This window comes from Globicephala melas, chromosome 4 (genome assembly GCF_963455315.2).
Source record: "Globicephala melas chromosome 4, mGloMel1.2, whole genome shotgun sequence".
Lineage (NCBI taxonomy): Eukaryota > Metazoa > Chordata > Mammalia > Artiodactyla > Delphinidae > Globicephala > Globicephala melas.
Window position 1 is genome coordinate 80632863 of NC_083317.1, and position 18407 is coordinate 80651269.

At 46.3% G+C, this 18407-nt stretch overlaps 1 pseudogene; it reads left to right on the plus strand.

Moving 5' to 3' along the window:
- Nucleotides 1-6974: 6974 nt before the first annotated feature.
- LOC115857490 (mitochondrial assembly of ribosomal large subunit protein 1 pseudogene) lies at nucleotides 6975-15350 on the plus strand (annotated as a pseudogene).
- Nucleotides 15351-18407: the final 3057 nt, after the last annotated feature.

An 18407-nucleotide genomic window follows, 5' to 3' on the forward strand; every position in this document is an offset into this window, starting at 1 on the left:
GAGGGAGGCTTAAGAGGGTGGGGATATGGGGATATATGTATACATATAGCTGATTCACTTTGTTGTACAGCAGAAACTAACACAACAACAACAGTGTAAAGCATTTATACTCCAATAAAGATGTGAAAAAAAAAGATTCACAGATTACAGATTCTGTAAGAGCCACACAGTTTATCTAAGCCAGTGCATGTAAATCTATTTTTAAAGCAGCAGAACCTTTCATCAAACAAAATTTTATGCTCTAATAAGCATAACAAAGAACTTAGGGTTAGGAAAATGTAAATTAAACCACCTTGACATACCACTACACACTCACCAACAGCTTAACCTGACTGACAGTACCAAATGTTGGCAAGAATGTGAAGCAACTGGAACTCTCGTGCACTCCTGAAGGGAAGGAAAAATGGCGCAGCCACTTTGGAAAACAGTCTGATGGTTTCTTATAAAGTTAAACATACACTTACCATATGTAGTAGGCAGAATTTTAAGATGGTCCCATGACCTTTGCTCCCAGATGTTACTCCTGTGATTAGGTTACATTACATGGCAAAAGGGAGATTGTTTGGATGGGTCCAATCTAATTACACCAGTCCTTTAAAAGCAGAGTTTTCTCTGGCTGGTAGCAGAAGAAGAACCAGAGAGACTGGAAGTGTGAAAAGGACTCAACATGCATTGCTGGTTTGAAGATGCAAGGGGTGTGTGAGAAAGAATGTGGGCAACCTTAAAGATCTGAAAGAGCCCCACCCCGCCCCCATGCAACGGGAGGAAGAAGTGGATCTTTTCCAGCTCTCCCAAATAAGCACCCAGCCTGACCAATACCTTGACTTCAGCCTTGTGAAACCCTAAGCAAAGAATCTGGTCGAGCCCACTCAGACTTCTGACGTAGAGAACTATCAGGTAATAAATGGGTGTTGTGTTAAGGCATTACATTTGTGATATGTAGTTACACAGCAGTAGAAAATTAATATGTCATTTGACCCAGAAATCCCACTCCTAGGTATTTACCCAAGAGAAATAAAAATGAATATTCACACAAAGACTTGTACTTCAGTCTTTATTCATGATAGCCAAAAATCTGCAAGTCCCAAATATCCATCAGTAGGTGAATGGATCAACAAATTGTGGTATAGCCGCATAATGGGCTACTACTCACCAGTAAAAAGAAATGAAGTACTGATAACACACAGCAATATAAATGAATCTCAAAAGCATTAAGCTAAGTGAAAGAAGATAGACACATAAGACCACATACTGTATGATTTCATCTATATGGAATTCTAGAAATGGTAAAACTATAGTGCCAGAAAGTAGATCAGTGTTTGCCAAGGGTCAGGGATGGAGAGAGGGGACTGACTACACAGGGGCACAAGGCAACTCTTTGTGGTGATGGAAATCTATACCGTGATTGTGGTGGTATTTACAAAACTGTATATGTTTGTCAAAACTCATCTAGTTGTACAGTTAACATCAGTAAATTTTATTGCATGTAAGTTATATCTCAATAAAACTGATTTTTAAAATGTAAAAAAAAAAAAGGTCTGTATTAATTCAGCAGGTACAATAATCACAGCTGCCATTTATCGTGTGCCTTCATTATCCCATGTTCTCTTCACAACAGCCCTATAAGAGAGGGGGTCCATCTGCTTTTTACAGATGAGGGAACTGAGGTCTAGAGAAGTTCAAATTTGCCCAAGTTTACCAGCTGGTAAATGGAGAAACCTGGATTTGGTCCAGGATATTTATGTTTCCAAAGTCCTTGTCCTTTTTAGTTCCAACTCGTTCATTCAACACATATTGGCGGGGGATCTGTGTGCATAATGTAAGAATAAGACCCTGAGAAATTTAAAAGGTAGGAAGGACAGGTCCCCTTGAAGTTCTGCTTGAGGAGACAGAACACCTATCAAGAATAGCCAGTAAGAACAGGGCTACTACTGGAAAATAACAGAGCCACAAGTCACCAGAATTCCCTTGTTTAAGATCCAGAGACTCCTAGGTCTCTTACTTCTCAACCTAAGTTCAGTTCCTCTAAAACAAAAGGACATATTAAACAATTTGTCCCTACTCTACAATAGTTGACATGGAGTTTTATTTACTTTGAGTGACCCCTGGGATCTTACCTATTGAATCTTAATGAAGAATGATGAAGGAAACAGTATTGTTAGGAATATTCTGTGAGCAACCAAGTGAACCTGGGGATATGCTGAATTCACCTGTCTTTAAAAGAGACAGCAAAGCCCCGTCTCCTAGGAGCTGTCCCTACAAGGACAAGTTAGGATGGCTGGGGACACGGCCTCTGTGTGTACTCTAGTCTACACTCTAATGTGTGGTAGATACTTTCCCTCAAGTATTTTAATGCATTTTGTTAACTTCCCCTGCCTTTTGCCATTTTGTCTGTTTTGAGTGAGGGGCTTTGAGAAAACTGAGTGAAAATAAGGGAAGGACCCGCGAGGAACCGGGGCGGAGGAATGGGAGGCCGTTCGCTGAGCCTCAAAGGGCTCTGGGCCCTGTCACCCTACCTGAAGCTAACTTTTCTGATCTCCAAAACAGTGAGTTGAACCAAATGCTTACTCAAATCCCGTCAAACATCAACATTTGGATTCTCTGGAGGCTGAAGGACTAGCTGATGACCAAGGACTACTGAGACTCATTTTTAGAGGCACAAATTCTGGAAGTGGCTCAGAGATACTGCTCCTCCTTTTCTGCCCAGGAAACTGAGGCAGTGAGTTAGGGCCAGTCTCTCCTCCCGTATCAACTGCTGCCACGTTCCAATTCATGGTAAGTCAGCCACCGTCTGTTCAAAACAACCAGAAAAGCAGTTCTGGCAGCAGGGTAGGAAAACAAGTGTCAGGATGACTAACCACAGCCTCAGAGAAGCAGAGGATGGCTTTTGACAGATAAAACTGAATTATAATTTTGAGATATTAGATGTCTTTTTGTTCATGCCCTGATCCAGAAAGAGATTGCAACCTTTCTCCCCAGCTGTAGAGACATCAGTCAACTTGCACTTAAAAGGAATTTTACTAGCAATTGATATTAGAGGTCAGGAACACATTATGTCCTTATCCAGCAATCAGTCCCAGTTCTGGTACGATATTCTGCCATTAGAGCAAGAAGCCAGCGTTCTCCCATGAAGCACACCCAGAAGAGCACGGGGGGTGTTACTTAGAATTATTAACTTCCTCTACCTTTTATTGTTTTGTCGCTCTGAAATGGAGGGTTTCAAGAAAATTGGGCAAAAGCATTCTTAGACCATTTTAGCTCTGCTTCCATCCTGAACATTCCTCTGAGACAAGTGTCTGGTTATCTCCCAACGGTGGAGCCCACTTCCTCAAAATGCAATGTCAGGGACTCCCATTTAAGTTACCAGGGTAGGGTTGCCAGATTAAATACAGGACAGTGTTAGTAAGTCTCAAGTGTTGGGATACAAATACAGTATAAGTATATCCTAAGTATTGCAGGGCATACTTATACTAAGAAAGTATTTGTCTGAAATTCAAATTAAACTGTACCTCCTGTATTTTATTTGCTAAATCAGTCAACCGCATACATGACGGGTAAGGCAAGTTACACATGAGCGACATGGGACTAAAAGCGAGTGCTGCAGGCTGTGGCACTGGGATACATGTCCCACAGGCCATTTACACACAATTTTTAAAAAACACTTTTGTGCTTTTTGTGAGGCAACAAAACATGTCTGCAGCTTGATTTGACGTGTGGACCACCAATTTCCAATCTTGGCTTGTTGAAGAGCTCTGAATATCAGGAAATGTTCCTTGCACCCAGTCAAAATCTGCTCCCTGTAACTAACTGTCAGCCCTCAATCCTAGTTCTGCCTTCCATCTAGTTCTCCATTCCCAAGATAACCCTTTAGATATTTGAAGATCCCTCCCTGTTTGCCTCCATGCTCTCATTTCTAGGCTGAACAATTCCTAGTCCTTCCATTGTTCCTCTCTGGACATGGTTGGCTCCCAGTCTCCTCACCACACTGGTGCCTCTCCTCTGCGCTGATCGCAGATTGGCTTTTCCCCGCTGTCCTGGCTACAGTCTGATCAGTGCAGACTACAACTGGAGGGTCGTGTTAGTGCTTTCACCCTCCTTTCTCAGATCTATACTGTTCTTGACCAAGCTCAGCTCTCCTTGTGCCCTCCTACCAGCCCTGATATGAGCCTGATCACACTTCCCTAAGAACTGGCATTTCAGCTCAAGGGCTAGAGAGTTCCTTTCCCCACTGAAGAGTTAGAAATGGGTTCAAATCCTGCCACTTTCACATGTTAGAGAAGTCACATAATCTAATATATATAATGTCAATTTCCTTATTTGTAAAATATAACACTTTGTGGGCATTAAATGAGATAATATATGAAAAATACAGAGCATATATTATTTGTAGTAGTTATATTCTATGACTATAGAATCCTATGGGAACCCTGAACAGCAGATACAATACTGAAGTACTTTTTCCTAAAGGAAATATAGGGCTGGGTTCCTGTGAGCCTCTGGTCACAACATTCTTGTCAACTAATCAATACATAACCTTTTGTTGACGTGTATTTCTGTTTAGAGACACCTTATTTAATATACATTGTTGATTCATTAACCTTGAACTCACAGCTAACTCATACCTGAAGGAAGACTATATAACACACATTTTCTCTGTAAGGCACATCGCAGCCTTCTTGTGCTTGGGAACACTGCACAGCACTTTAGCACTGCCTTTGTGGGTTATTTTATACAGTGAAATCATGAACCAAAGGAAAATAATGCAGAAAACATAGCACTAAACACTGCAAAAAGGACACTTGTTTACAGTATGAGAGCTGAAACAAGAAGGCAGAGCGTTTATTCTACCTCAACTGGGAACGTGCACACTGGGCGACAAATTTTTTGCTGCTGTGCTCATGTCCAGGAATGACCTCAAAAGCGCCATGAGCAGTGATGTGGGAATTACAAATAAATTTTAGTGAGTGGGTGAATTCACAAATACAGAATCTGTGAATGACGAAGATCGACTGCACTTCCCACCGTGGCCAACATGCTGGTACCACCTCCTAGACCTTAAGTACCTCTGTTACCAAGTTGCTCTGTTTTCTGGTTTTTGTTATTTTACTTGTTTAGCTTTTTCATACCTCTTTCTAATGCCCCAGTTGTTTTCAGAAAAGCATCGCGCCATTTTTGGCAGATGCTTCATAGTCGGGCAGAAATACATCAGGATCACCCAACCCATCCTGCTGCCTTGAAAAAGAGCCGCTTTCCACGGGAGGCTGGTTTCCCTTAGTTCTCCCATCTGCCTCCCTCCTGGTTCTGGCTCCCACCAGTCCCAGGGCCAGCAGGGTCGCCCCGAGACCTCACGCACACACACACCCTGTTTTCTCACTTCCTCTCAGTCTCTCTTATTTGGGGTCGCTTAGGCAACAGAGGGCAGTGAATCACCAAGCTTTCTTTTCAGCCCTTTGCCTGATGAGCCTTTGGTACATCTGGAGAGAAGGATCCCTTCTATGCAGGGGAAACCACTCTGCCCGCAGGCACCTCCCACCTCTGCCTCTTCACTCAAGCCTCAAACTTCAAAATCAGGGAACTCTATACCTGGAGGGGCTGGGGGCCTTCCCTTACACTGTAACAATGGGCTGAGATGGGCTTACTAACCCCAGTTTACAGACAAGGAACTCGGGCTCAGAGAGGCTGAACAACTTGTCCAAGGTCGCTGGTTCCAAAGTTCTGGTTCTTTCCACTGTACCATGCAGCTTCTGCTTCTCAACCTTCACGACACAGAGCCAGGATACCTTGTCAGTCATAACATGAGCTATTTCTTTTTAAATAGCTTTATTGAGATATAATCCACATACCATACAATTCACCGGTTTAAAATGTACAGCTCAATGGTTTTTAGTATATTCACAGATATGTGCAACCACCTCCACAGTCAGCTTCAGAGCATTTTTGTCACCTCAGAAGGAAACCCTGCATCCTTTAGGGATCACTGCTATTGTCCCTCAGCCCTGAGTGATCCCCAGTCTACTTTCTGTATCTATGTTTTTGCCTATTCTGGACATTTTACGTAAAAGATATCATATAATATGAGGTCTTTTGTGACTGGCTTCTTTCACTTAACCAAATGTTCTCAAGATTCAGCCATGTTGTAGCACGTACCCATGCTTCATTCCTTTTCATGGCCAAATAATATTCCATCGTGTGAATATTCCACATTTTGTTTATCCATTCACCAGTTGATGAACATTTGAACAGTATTGCTATAAACGTTGGTGTGCAAGTTATTATGTGGACACACAGCTTCATTTCTCTTGAGTACATACCTAGCAGTGCAATTGCTGGGAGCATGAGCTACCTATTCTCAAATGCTGGAAGTCTGTGGGGACTTGAAGCCACACAGACCTTGGTTCAATTCTAACTCTGCTACTTTGTAGCTGTAGGATTTCAGGCAAACACACCTCTCTCTTAGTCTTAGCCTCCTCATATGTAAGATAGAGATAATTACACCCACTTCCCAGTAGTTTTGCTGGCACTAGATGAGATAGTAAGGGGGAAATTCTTTGTCCAGGGAACGACCCAAAGGAGCAGGTACTCAATAAAGGCAGCTATTCTAAAATCTCTCCAAATATGGAATCCCTGCAGGAGGAGGCTTAAGAGGAGCCACTGATGCTGAAAAGGTTGGGAACAGTGGGCTGGTGGTCTCTTCAGCCCCTCCCCACTTTCATGACCAGTGACTTACGAGTCTGTGAGTGGCTATGAGATGGTGTCTGGGGAGCAGGTGGAGGGGAGGAGGGCGCGGTGGAGCGAGGTGGGGACGGGGCCGCAGGAGAGCAGAGAGCTCCGTGCCTCGGAGGGGGAGAGGAGCAGCTACTTGCACAGAAAGGGGAACGTGATCTCTCTCCCTTCATTTCTGCCAGGCCTTGTGCTGCCCCCTCGGTCTTCTCTTATCTCCGCTAAAGGATCGCATTTCCTTTCACTTGCGCGAAATGGGTTCCTGTTTCCCCGGCGCCCACGTGGCCCTTTGTGAGTCAGCAGCCGCCGGGGCCCAGCACCCTGGTTGAGTGGTTCCGGAATTGATGAGCTCCGAGGGAAAGGCTGCCAGCACTTTGTCCCCTGGGAGCGCTGTGGGCACAGATTTGTTCCCATTGTTCCCGCCCCGCCTTCCAGAATAGGCCGCATTAGCCGGCGCGCTGACTGGGGCCGGACAAGGGGGTCCCGGCTGGGGTGCTGACCTCGGCGCTTCTCAGCACACCCGCACGCTATGCCGAGCTCACGGGAAGCCGATGACCCTGGCTTGGCGGGTCCTGCAGGATCCAGCGCTCAGGACAGCGAGAGAAATCTTTAGATTGTGTTCCGGTGAGCGGGGGAGGCGAAGGGGGCTTCCCGCAGGTCGGTTATAAACTAGAAACGAAAGTATCTCGACCACTAACAAGCTCCGGGGGCCTCCTCTAAAGGCCAGGGGTCCTTGCAGTGAGGAGGGAGTCGCTTTTCACACCACGCTGGCTGTGTCACACAGCGGTTCAGCAGCAGCTGCTATAGGCGCTGTGTAGGCAGGTGCTAGTCCAGAGTTTACAGGGCTGTTTCACGTGCAATTCCACACGTGCCCCTAACCACGGGTTATGTGAGAAAAAGAAGACAGTTATTGTTATTCCCATTTTACATGTGAATAAACTGAGTCCCTGAAGGACTGTGGGGGTCATTTACAGACTTCTTGGGCTCCCATAGTCAACAGCAGCCCTTTGGTATGACAGGTTCATGCCAAAAGCCTCTCCCATGATATGACAATTTTGAAAAAGTCCTTTCTCTCATTTTTATCACACGTAGAACGCATACTTTCAGAGTAGGTGGCTCCTGTGATTTCATGGAATGTTAGTGAAATCCAAGTGAGCATGGGAGTGCTGGGCTGGGGGGGAATGTGCGAGTGTCTGTGAGTGTGCATCAGAAAGACAAATAGAAGCGCTTTCTGTTTATCCATTGTTTCGTGTTATCTTCTTCCTTTCTGCCCTCCATCTTTCTGGTTTCTAGCTGGGCCCTGCCACAAAAGAACGACACATCTGGCAGGTCTGTCGAGCAAAACGGAGGTGTGATGGCTTCTCCTTCAGGTATACTCCCTTTTAAGTAAATCCAATTCACGAAAAGTTTCAAATGTGCAAAACAAATAAATCAGGAAGAATATCAACTTTAAAGTGACTACCTATGGGAGTCTTTAAAAAATTCACATTTAAAATTTCAGCAAAAATTCAATGCTCACAGAACGCTTACTATCAAAGAATTTGTGAAAGTGAGAATCTATTGGGTGGTAGAAGTTGAGGTACCCAAACTTATCAAAGGAGATGCTCTCAGCCATGACAGTCTCGTGCTATTCTTACACCCTGGAAAGAGGACCCTTTCCCTGCCTCGGGGCCCGTGCTTAGGAGGACTCTACATATCACAAACTCCAAAATATAGAATGTTTTCTGTCTTTCTGTCTAAATCTGTCTCCCGCTGTCTCTGTCTCTGTCCATCTGTCTTCCTCTGGTTTGATAACCAATTGAATGAAGAGGAATTACAGGAGAGGGTCACTTGGGCTGAAATGGACCCCCTAGACCAAGGAAGAGGGAGAAAACCACAGCCTCTGTCCTGGGAAACCAGAGAAAGCGGGTCGGATTAATTTACTTATTTGGGGGTTAGCTTCATTAAATTCACCCTTTTTAAAAGTATTTGGTTTGATGAGTTTTGACAGATGTATGCAGCTGTGAAACCACCAACACAATCAAGAGGTAGAATACTTTCATCACCCAGTCAAATCCCCTTAGGTCCCACTGCAGCTAATCCCCTCTGCCCTCCCTGCTCTGGCAACCCCTGATCTGTCTTCTCTCCCCATAGCTCCTCTTTTCTAGAATGTCATAAAGGTGGAACCGTGCAGTATGCACCCTTCTGTGCCTGGCTTATTCTACTTAACATAAAATGCTTTTGAGATACATCTAAGTTGTTGCTTATAGTAGTTTTCTTCTTTTAATTACTGAGTGGTGCTCTGTTGTATGGATGTACCACATTTTGTTTTACCGTTTACCAGTTGAAGGAAATTGGGGTGCTTCCAGAAGCCCTGCTTTGTTGACAGTCACTTCAAATCACCCAGAGTAGGTACATAGCCAGAGTCGTTTCCACAAGATAACTATGCGCTTTCCCTTCTCTCTACACGGGTGATGTAGTTTGGGGAGGTGCTTAGAATTGCCTGGAAATCCTGAGTCGGCAAAATGACACGCAGGGAGGGGAATCTGCTTGCCTCAGCTTCCTGGGAGACCTTGATTGTGTCCATCCGTTTCAGTCCCGAGGGTCTAGTCACCAGTTGGGAGTCCTGGGCCCAGGTCCAGCTTCTACCCCATCCTGGCTCACAGGCTCACAGGTGGCCGGGCTGACCCAGGGAAGAGCTCACCTCCTTTAGCCTCTGGGATGCAAGGGTAGTGCTTGGGAATAGGCTGCGAGGCCCAGCTAGGAAAGCAGGCCCGTAGGGGGGGACAGCTTCGCTGAGTTTCTACATGCTTAGCCAGCTGGTGTAGGGGGTATATGGGCCTCCGTTTGCACTCTCGCTCCAGGCCTGCTCCTGCTGGTAGCTGGGGAGGCCGGCTGGGAGCCTCTTCCCACACTCCCGCAAGCAAATGGCACCGGTGGCCCTCTAGCGGTTCAGACGAGTAAATTCTGTGTCTAAAAGCACCTGCTCTGCCCCCAGAGTGTAGCTTGTGTGCTGGGAGGATCTTACCTCATTGTTCCATCTGGTCCCCTGACTGACGGCAGCTGTCGGGCCAGGAGAAAACAACCCGTGCTTGGCAGTCCTCCCCGGCGTCCCCCATCCGCTGCCTCTCCAACCCCCTCACAGTAACTGTTTCCTCCTTGCCATCCTGAGCCCTACCACATGCCCCAGCCTCTGCAGATACCTCCACCTCCTACTCAGTGGGGAAAAGAAACACCACAGGGCCAGGTTTGCTCGGCCTCCTCCCCGCTCCCTGCACGTTTCTTCCTGTCTCTCCCTCAGGGGCCCCTGACATTTTGTTCTGGATCCTCTTCCCTCTTGACTCTCCGACGGATTCACCTTCCCCTCTCTCTCCACATAAATGACTCCCACATCTACGTCTGCAGATCCACAGGCCCCAGCCACCGTCGTGTCCTCACCTCCTCCCATCTCCACGCGGTCACAAAATCCTGTCCAGTTTACCTTCTGTGGATTCCTTGAAGCCTCCCTTTCTGCCAGCACCCCCCGCCCCCCGTGCCTCTGCTTGTGTCCTCAGGGTATCCTCCCCCAGGCCTCCAGCCTTCTCTCTCTCCTCAGCAATCCAGAAGCCTTCCTGTGTTCAGAGTGTTCTTTCTAAACCACAGCTGTGATTGTGTCACTTCCTTGATTTAAACCCTTCTAGTTCATTTCTCAGGTTCGGAGTGTTCTGAACAAAATCCAGATTTCCCAGACCATGACACACGTCCCTGCTGAGGCAGCGCGCTGTGCCTCGGGCCTCGGGCCTCGGGGTGCAGTTGTGCAGCGTGTGCATGGAGCCATGCAGCCAAGGGGGGTGCCCACACGCAGGTAGAGAAGGGGGCATGGGGAGGCCCCAGGCTCACAGAGGGGCTCACAGGCCTCAGCTCCTTCTGCTTCCCCAACTCCCTCACCCTCAACTCTAATCCCCTGCAAATCGCTGATAATTCTTCAAAGGCAGCAGGCTGTTTCCTGCCAGGAGTAATCCTCCTACCTTCTTCCCCCCTGTGAGTCTCCTCCTCATCTTTGCTATCAGCTCAGATGTCCCCTGGGGGGAAGTTGGGGGGAGGAGAGGGTCTCCTCTGACCACATCGCCTCTTCCCATAAGGCTAGACACTCTCTTCCGAGCTCCCGCAACTCTCCATCCTTGCCACTACCCCAGTCCTCAGTATCCTCAGTCGTCATTGCCTCTCCACGTTTCTCTTGCTCTTTAGACCGTGAACTCCTTGAGGTCAAAGGCTGTGTCTTGTCCAGCGCAGATGTTTGTGGTTACATGGACGTTTATTGTGCACCTACTAAGCCTGTTCCATCACTGCAGCACTCCTGAGCCAGAAATGCTAAATGAGAAGTTATAGGTCAGGAAGCTAAAGCTAAGAGGGATGAAGTAACTGGCCCAGTATCACAGAGACACGAGCGACAGAGCGCAGATTCAAACCCGGGCTGCCCACTCTCTTTCTGCTCCACCCACTTTCTTACCAGGCAAGATACCATAACTTCCAGTTTTGAGCCACAGACAGGGGTCATGAACCTCCACCTGTGCTGATGCCAGCTGCTACTTTAACTCAGCACTAACCTGTCACTGCTGCTGGCAATGCCCTCTCGCAAAGGGAAGCCCCAGTCAGGCAGAGCTGGGTTCTTCAAATGTTTTCATCAGCTCTGTGGAGTTGTGGGCTGGCTTTTTCTGGTGGACAGAGTTTTTTTTTTCCTGCCATTGTATAAACACTGGCGTAGACTTTCCTGTTTCTAAACGAAAAATGGTTGATATTTTAATAAACTTAAATATGATTTTAAATATCATATAAAGCGATGATAGTATGAGAAGAAAAGCCCCCGGGGTGTGATTAGCAATTTGACATTTCCATTTCTGATGGGAATATTAATGGCATTCTAGAAACAGTGTCATTATGATTAAGACATTGCAACTGTAGAAACTTAGAAGTGTGAACTGCAGCATAGGAATAAATGCCAATATCCCACCAGGGCCAGTTGTGTATGTCAGTTTCATTGGCTCCCCCTTCACAACTAAAGTTCTAACCTCATTGCAAGGAGCACCAAGAGGTTTCCTAAGATCAAAGACTATCTGAGCTGCTGGGGATGCTAGAGCATCTAGTCCATTACACTGCCTTGCAGAAGAGGAAACTGTGGTCCAGAGAGCAGGCATGCCTTGCCCAAGGTCACCAAGTTCATCAGGGGCACAGCCAGGAGTAGGATCCAGGTCTTTCTCCCCAGACCAGCACTCTCTGTCTTATACCATGCTGCCCCTATGTGCCCCTCTCTGAGCTACAGTTTTCCCCTCTGTAAAATGATGCCTTAGTCAGTTTGGGCTGCTGTAACAAATTACCTTAGACTGGGTAGCCTAAACAGCAAATATTTATTTCTTACAGTTCTGGAGGCTGGGAAGTCCAAGGTCAAGGCATGGGCAGATTTGGTTTCTGGTGAGAGCCTGCTTCCTGGGATGCAGACGGCCATCTTTTTGTGTCCTCACAGGCAGAGAGCAGAAAGGAAGTCTCTGTTCCTGTTCCTGAGGGCTCTGCCCTCACAACCTAATTTTCTGTTTTATAGTTTATCCTGACAGATAATCTTATTTTATATTTATTTATTTATCTATGTATTTATTTATATTTATTTTGGCTGCACTGGGTCTTAGTTGCGGCACACGGGATCTTCATTGCGGCATGCGGGCTTCTTAGCTGCCGCATGTAAACTCTTAGTTGCGGCGTGCGGGATCTAGTTCCCTGACCAGGGATTGAACCTGGGCCCTCTGCATTGGGAGCACAGAGTCTTACCCACTGGACCACTAGGGAAGTCCCCTGACAGATAATTTTAATAATATCTTAAGCCTTGACCCAATTGAAATCTGAGTAATTTGTATATGCCATAGGTAATTAAACGTTTCTAGGTTTTAACAAGACTTTGTATAACTCTTGGAAAAAGAGCGTGGTGTCTTTGGAGACACACTGATGTGAAACTTTTTCTTTTTTTCAGTTATATATATATTTTCAGATTATTTTCCATTATAGGTTATTACAAGATATTGAATATAGTTCCCTGTGCTATACAGTAAATCCTTATTGCTTCTCTACATTATGGTTAGTAGTTTGTATCTGTTAATCCCATACTCCTAATTTATCTCTCCCCGCTTTCTTTTCCCTTTGGTAACCATAAGTTTGTTTTCTATGTCTGTCAGTCTGTTCCTGTTTTGTGTATAGATTCATTTGTATTACTTTTTAGACTCCACATATAAGTGATATCATATAATATATCAACTTACTTCACTAAGTATAGTATTCTCTAGGTTCATCCATGTTGCTGCAAATGGCAATATTTCATTCCTTTTTATGCCAGAGTAATATTTGATTGTATATATGTACCACATCTTCTTTATCCATTCTGTTGATGGACATCTAAGTTGCTTCCGTGTCTTGGCTATTGTAAATAGTGCTACTATGAACATTGGGGTGCATGTATCTTTTCAAATTAGAGTTTCTGTCTTTTCCAGATATAAACCCAAGAGTGGGATTGCTGGATCATATGGTAGTTCTATTTTTAGTTTTTTAAGGAACCTCCATATTATTTTCCATAGTGGCTGCACCAGTTTACATTCCCACCAACAGTGTAAGAGGGTTCCCTTTTCTCCTCACCCTCTCTAGCATCTGTTATTTGTAGGTTTTTTGATGACGGCCATTCTGACCGGTGTGAGGTGATACCTCATTGTCATTTTGATTTGCATTTCTCTAATAATTAGTGATGTTGAGTATCCTTTCATGTTGGCCATCTGTATGCCTTCTTTGGAGAAATGTCTATGTAGGTCTTCTGCCCATTTTTTGATTGGGTTGTTTGTTTTTTTGATATTGAATCTTCATAACCTAATTATGTCCTAAAGGCCCCACCTCCGAATGCCACCACACTGGGGATTAAGCATCAATATATGAATTTGCAGGGGGCACACAAATGTTCAGTCCATAGCAAATGGAAATTTAAAATAATTCTTAGATTTCAGGGTTGTGAGGATTAAATGGGATAGTGTATGTGAGTTGCTTTGTAAATTGCAGGTAACACACAAATGCTGGGAGGCAGTGGAGAGGAAAAGCATGCGTTTTAGAGACCAGCCTGGTTGGAATCCTTGCTTCCCACCTGCTTCTTTAAGCCCCAGTTCCTATAAAATAGGATGATCCCATCTCCTGCATAAAGCTGTTATGAGATTTAAATGAGATATTTCATGTAAATTTATACTTCTCTGTCAAAATATTAACTAGTAAATTCTCTGTCAAAGATAAAGAATATTAATTCTCTGTGTTTCATGTGCTGCCCACCTTTTGAAGGGAGCACTGAAATCAGGCATTTGGGAATATTGCTAGAAATAGAAGAATGTTGGTTTTAACAGGAATTGGCCCAAATTAAACACATAGAGACTTTCCTTACCCAAGAGTGCCTACCATTTCCAAGGTGTCAGTGAAACCAGCTTAGTGGAGAACAGGCAGAAATGACTTCTCATGAGGTTGACAAGATGTCAAGGGCTGGCTGTCAGAACGAAGGCCTGTTGCTTCAGTGCTCAAAGGATTAGGCTGTGCTATTTACGGGAGCCTTATTTGCTTATGTAAGGAAACCCTCAAGGCTGCCATATTTACAGCCAGAGCAGATTAGCCCCTCAGGGCTGCCCTGTGAAGGGGAAGGGACTGCTAACTCTCTAGTTAGCTTTTCTCCTCTGCTATAATGGAAGATGGTATCAGTAAGAGATGCTCGACCAGATTTCACATTTTTCCAACTTGTTTTTAGGCCCTCGGTGTCCTGCTTTCCTGTTCTTACCCCCCCCCCTTTTTTTTTACCTTTTTAAGGTGGTGCACGTGTACAAAAGCTGCACACAGTACAGAATGGGGTTCCGTCTCCTCTCAGCCCTCCTCTACCCTGACACCCCACCCTCCCCACCAGCGGGCAGCCACCAATGCCGTATTCTCATCTCTCTTCAGGGATATGCTTTTCATTCTGTTCTATTTATTCAATTAAGAAATACCCATTGAGGCCTTTTCCCCGGGAGCGTGGCCCACGGCGGCCGCGGGGCGCCACCTTCGGCTGGGCGGCTTCCGGTGGGACCAGCGCTCCGCAGGGTCTGCCTGGCCCCCGACCGAGCGCGCGGCCTGCGGCCCGGAGGGGCGGGCGGAGGGGACCGCCGGCGAGGGGCGCCCGAGTCAGGCACCGGAGATCGTACTGGTCCCAAGTTTGACATCAATATGCTGGTTTCACTTCTGAGGCAAGAGACATTTGTGTCCTTGAGGTGCCTCCAGAAATGAAATATACAGATAACTTTGTAATTGGTAGTGGAACTTCCACTGGACACATACATGCCATGGCCTACTACATTGTGAAAATGTACAAACACCTGAAATGTAACAGTGAGCCTCATGTTAACACCGAAGGGAAGGACGCTGCTGGCCGGCTCTGTGTGGACTTTGGCAGCATGGTGATTCATTCGATGCTTCCGGAAACCAGAGAAACCTATGAATTAGAGAAATTATGGACCCTACATTCTTATGATGACCAGTTAGCTCAGATAGCACCTGAGACCTTACCTGAAGACTTCATCCTTGGAATAGAAGATGACACTTCACCTCTGGCTCCTGTGGAGTTTAAATGGGAATAAAATGACATGAACTGCTCTGGTCAAAAAAAAAAAAAAAAAGAAAAGAAATCCTCATTGAGTGCCTGTTCTAGGTATTGCGGATAGAGCAGTGACTAAAAAAGAAGTCGAAAATTCTGTCCTTAAAGAGCTTACGTTCAGATGGTACTTCCATTTACCTTTGTACGTGCACTCTCTGCTTTTTTTTTTTTTTTAATGCGGTACGCGGGCCTCTCACTGTTGTGGCTTCTCCCGTTGCAGAGCACAGGCTCCGGACGCGCAGGCTCAGTGGCCATGGCTCACGGGCCCGGCCGCTCCACGGCATGTGGGATCTTCCCGGACCGGGGCACGAACCCGCGTCCCCTGCATCGGCAGGCGGACTCTCAACCACTGCGCCACCAGGGAAGCCCCGACTCTATGCTTTTATACCATGTCCACCCCTGCTTCAGTACATCAATCATTGTCTGTTTTACACACTTTTCTGTACCTTGCTTTTTTCACTTAATTCTGCTTCTAGGAGGTTAATGATAAAGGCCACGTTTAAATCTAGCCCAGAGGCCTTTTTGTTTGGATCAGCCTTGGCCAGAAGAAAGGCAAAGTCCGCAAATGATTCCTGGCCAGACAGGTAGGAAGGAAGGGCTGGCATTGCAGTCTTCTGGAGGACAGCCTTGGTAACCATGTCCAGATTCCCACAGGAGAGTTAATGTTGGATTAATCAGGGCTTTTTATGTTCTCAGTGTCAAAAATCCAACTCAAACTGGCTTAAACAAAAAAGGGGACCTATTGGCTCTCAAAGGTGGTAAGACCTCAGGGGCAGCTCCCAGAGAAGGAAGAGGACAAAAGAACCAGCTCAAGAGTCCAAGGTTATGTCCAACTTTCCATCTGTCCCCCTTTGCTGCCTGTCTGGTTCAATGCTCATTTTGGTCTCCATCTGTCCTCAGGAAGCAGCCACTTTGCATCTTGGGGGGGGAACAAAAGTGCTACAGGTCAGGCAAGGACACCCATTGGCCAGGACAGGGTCACATGCTTACCTTTTTGTCTGGGGGGATGGTGTATGTTACCAGGAGAAGGGGCATGGGAACATTCTCAAAACAGATAGCAACAGTTCCTAAGCCCTGTTTGATGGGCTTTTGCAGTCACTCTTCCTGGCAGCATCCTTGCCAGTCTAATGTTTCTTGGGCCAAATGGCATGCCTAAAACTTAAGTTAGAATGGAAATTTCCAGAGCTATTTTAGAGGGCTTTATACAACTTTTGTTTTGCTGCACTGACAAATCATTCTTTTACTGATTCATTCATTCATCCAACATTAATAAGCACTTAACCATATACCAGGTGCTGTTCTGGGCTTCTGAAGATACCTTGACGCGTGAAAGATACCTGGTCCCTGGTCTGGAAAAAGACTCAGTCCCTGCCCTGAACGCGTGAGGAAAGGAAGTGGGCAAAGGGCTTCTGAGACGGTTGCCCGACACAGGCTGTGTACAGCAGGCTGTGTACAGATGCTGCGGGAAGGGGGACGCAGCTTACTCTACCCGCGGGGAGACTTCAGAGGAGAGGGGCGCACACAAGCAGAGCCTTTGCGGGGTGAGGGGGTGACTTAAGATATTTATTAGGACACTTTGGGAGACAATAAATAGAAAGCAAATTTAGCTAACTCAACTCCAGTTTAAAAAAAAAAAAGCATCATATGATTATAGCGGTATTCTGGAAGTCCCGGAATCAAGACCTGGAGAACCAAAGGCAACCCAGGCAGCAGTTCTCTCTCTGCATCTCTTGTCTTTACTTCTCTCTGTCTTTATTTGTCTGTCTGTTTGTCTGTCTGTCTCCCAACCACCCCTCCCCACAGGCCCGCTTTCCCTCCCCTTAGTCCACATGTGGGAGCGTGGCAGGTGGAGGGAAAGGGTGAAGGCTGTCTGAGTGGGAGAATAGAATGGGGAGGTAGATGAAGGCTAATGGAAAAGCCTAGAGTTCCACGTCGGGACCGGAACCTCATGGAGGCCAGGCACGTGAGCCTTCCCAGGAAGCAGAGGGAGGTCAGCCATGGCAAAGGGAGGGCCAGTTATCCCAAAGGAGCAAGAAGGGAAAATGCCTGACTTCCAAGAGGGATGATTCCTGCCAGAGGGGCCACCTGGCAGAAGAAATGTCCCAGAGAGCTAAGGGAGGAGGACGACCTTATACCAGAAGGATAAAAAAGAGCAGAAGGCCTGCATCCGTCTCCAGAGCATGTACTAGTCACAAGCCAGTGAGTCTTGCCCAGAATGAAGTGCAACAGAAAAAAAGAAGAAAGTCCTTTCAATGTGAGTTTTACACCCACACAGTCTTGCTCTCGCAGAAGCCCCAGGTCCCGTGGGCACTGGAGCCAAAGGTTAACGGGAAGAGTTTCTTCAGTGGTCCCTCAGTGCTGCCATGTGGGAGTGAGCTCACCATCATCACAGTCCCAGCTCCCAGGTGGCTGCAAACTGTGTGCACAGCAATGGTTAGTGACAAAGAAAGAAACTTGCCTCTTCTCTGGATGCAATAAGCCAGTGGCCTGCAGAAGGACATGATGGGAGGGTACACCTCTGAGGCTCCTTCCACAGGGATGTCACCAATCCCTCAATTTGTTTACTTGTGGCCTGGACTCTGAAATCACTAACATCACACACACACTTCAGCCCTTACTAGATGATTTTCTGTATGGGCAGAGCAAACCCACAAGTTCACGAAGTCCAGAATACTCCCAGCAGCCACTGCTGCTATCCATTCCTACTTAAATGTTGGGGCAGGAAAAATGCTTCTCCACCCTCCAGATTATTCCAACCTTAAAGGTCAACTGGGTGTTCATACTATATTTTATTTATATATTAAGTGGTTTTGTTTTTGCTTTGCAAGTGTTCCTTCCATCTCTATTTGACTGGAGCATGGATTGGGTAGCATGGGGCAGAGGGGGTGGGATGTAAGACCGCCCATTTCAACAGGCTCTGAAACTATCCCACTCTCCCTTGTGGTGTGTCTCCGGATGGGTGGTCTTATTTTATTTCTTCTAAATGTTCCACTCACTTCCCCCCACCCTACCTCAACACTTTGGCCCAGTGCAACCAAGT